The sequence below is a fragment of the Tarenaya hassleriana genome, unplaced genomic scaffold, assembly GCF_000463585.1.
Source record: "Tarenaya hassleriana unplaced genomic scaffold, ASM46358v1 Cleome3, whole genome shotgun sequence".
In the NCBI taxonomy this organism is placed as follows: Eukaryota; Viridiplantae; Streptophyta; class Magnoliopsida; order Brassicales; family Cleomaceae; genus Tarenaya; species Tarenaya hassleriana.
Window position 1 is genome coordinate 385627 of NW_010966177.1, and position 2949 is coordinate 388575.

The following is a 2949-nucleotide window of genomic DNA, read 5'->3' on the forward strand; positions in this document are numbered from 1 at the left end:
GCCTCACCTGCATCCATAAAGTTATGTGAGGCACCGGTATCGAACATAGCGGGAACGAGTTTACCGTAGATTTCAACGTCCGCATATAGGAGTCCTTTGGTCATTGGCTCCTTGTTCTTGCTAGTTCCCGGTGTTGCCTTCTTGGACAAGGTATTGAACCGGTGTAGAGACCCGACAATGGCTAGTTCCTCATCCTCGGGAACCTTGCCCTTGCCTTTCTCCTTGTCCTTGTCGGTTTGCTTGGTTACTGCATTCATCTTCTTTTGCTTGGGACAATCTCGGACCCAATGAGGCCCTTGGCACAAGTAGCACGGACTCGGGGGAAGTCTCTTCTTTGTTGGTCCGCTGCTGTTCCCGGCATTGGGCCTATCGGTGCGAGATTGTCCTTGGTGAGATTGATGAGAACGTGGTTTGTTCCCATCTTTTGACCGAGAAGGTTGGTTCGGTCGGTTTGCGGAGTAATCCGTGAGACTCTCCACAATGGCAATGGCTGCATTCAACGTATGAGCTTCCCGGCGCACCACTTCCATCCTAGCAAAATCTTTAAGACCATCCTTAAAATGAAATAAGGCATCTTGGTCAGAAACATCTCCTAGTTCTAGTAATAAGGCCGTGAAATCACGTATATAGTCAGCGATACTCCCTGTTTGACGTAGACGCCGAAACTTGGTTCGGATCTCGTCTCGTGCATTAGTAGGCACGAATTGATGTCGGAGAGCGGCCTTGAACTGTTCCCAAGAGACGATGGGTCGCTCTTGATCCAGCAAGGTTCGTCTCCACCACAATTGGGCGAGGTCTCGAAGGTAGATGGCTGCGCCTTTGATTTTGATTTGTTCCCCCGAGATTCCTCCATTGTCGAAGTATTGCTCCATACCGAAGAGGAATGACTCCACTGCGGTGGAACTCCGAGCCCCATTGTAGGTGCTTGGTTCGGGTGCCTTGATCATTTGCTCCCTCGGTGTGCGTTCGGGCTCTCCTATGGGCGCTTGCTGTACCATTTCACGAAGGGACCTGCACTCACGAGTAAGCTCATTAACCAAATTACGCAAACCCGTTACCTCGCGGTCATGCTTCTCTTGCATGATCCGGAATTGCTCAGCAGTCAAGCCTCGGTCGACTTGTTGGGACTGCTTGATGTCATCAAGGACGTGCTTGGTGGATTCCCCGACGGCGGAGATCTCCTGCTCAAGCTCGTCCATGCGCGTGTCTTGTTCGGCCTCGGACTCCTCTAGCAAACGTAGGCGTGACTATACGGTTGGCAGATTTGCCTCGGTTGATTGAGATCGGGATCGAGTGACAATGGGGTCACGTAAGACACCACGGTCACGTGCACTCTCGGCCTCGGAATTGTGGTCGTGTGCGTGTTGCACATTCTCTCCTGAACCCGACATGCCTTGTCGATTCCCTTGGTCTCTCGGATTCTCAATTGAAAAGCGGATAGCGGAAGCGAAAGAGAGCTGGTCCGTTTGTGAGCGAACCAGGCTCTGATACCACAAAATGTCACGGGCTTGAGGTTTGGAATCCTCAATCCGTGCGGCGAACGACCAAGTGGGACGTGAGAGAACCCAACAAGGATCGACCACGCCTAAGGCTCGGAGAAGGTCCGAGGTTTTGTGGAAGGGTGCGAGAAAAAGGAAGAGAGAACCGAGAAAAGCCAAGGGAAGAAAGCCGACGACACGGCTGGGTTTATTAATCAATAGAAAGAGGTACAAGAGAACGACGGCGGCTCGGAACAAGAGAGGAGAGACGACGGGGCTTTGTGGACCACCGTGGTTCATCCAAGACGAGCCGGCGACAAGAGAAGAAGAAGAATGAGGCGCAAGAGATAGGTGAATGTGGGGGTTCCCGTTCTGGTCACTCAAGGGAGCCGGCGAGGTCCTTTATTAAGCCGGAAACTCACCAAGGTGACCAATAAGTGGTTCCCATGATTCCTTCCTCAAGATCCTCATTCGAAATTCAAAATTCAAGTTTGAAATTCAAATAACAATGACTAGGTCAGCTAAGGAGATAGAGGGGACGCTTGGGCCAAGAGATGGCCATGAGGAAACCCATCGGGCTCGTCCATGAACTTGTCATGGACCAAGACCATGGGTTTCAACCATTCTTGGTCACAGGCCGTCCTGGACATGGCTTGGGCTTGGCTGCGACTTGGACTGGAGCTGGAGGGATGCTGGAGGCTGGGCGTGATGGGCCGAGGCAGGTCCGAGGTCCATGGCGCGTTGTGGCCCGTGCACGAAGTTTCTCGGACAGGCTCGCAAGTCTCGCTCGGACAGGACCGAGGTTTCTCGGACAGCCGCGGTCTTCAGCGGACATCCGACATTTCCGGACGTCCATGGAACACGGACGTCCGAGTTGTGCGGTCGTCTCGGCTATCCCGGGGTCCATGTCTCCTGGTCTAGTCCGGGAAACTCGCTAGTCCGGGTTTCTCGGCAAGTTGTCCGAACACGTGCGTGGTCTGTCGGACGCGTGCGTGCGGATTTCTCGGACAGGTGCGAGAATCCTCGGACAGGTACGGGAATCCTCGGACACGTGCGTGTCAGAGCTTCGGACAGGTCCGACGTTCCTCGGACAGGGATTGGGTTTGGCTGCACTTTCGACCTGAGCGTTTCCCGGATAAACGCAAATCCAAACTATCACCAAGAGGCGATGGGCCATTCCGAGTCATAGAGCGAATTAACGATAATGCCTATTGTATTGAGTTACCTAATGACTTTAATGTTTCTGATTCCTTTAATGTGGCTGATCTACTTCCTTTCGATGCAGGTACAAACATTTCGAGGGCGAAATCTTCTCAAGAGGGAGGAAATGATGAGGACATCACCAAGGACACGGAGCTTGGAGAAGCGGAGCTTGTAGATGCGGAGCTTGGAGATGCGGAGCAAGGAGCGGAACCGGAGCTCGGAGCGGGAATGGAGCCGGAACTTGAAGATCCAAGGATTGAGACCACAC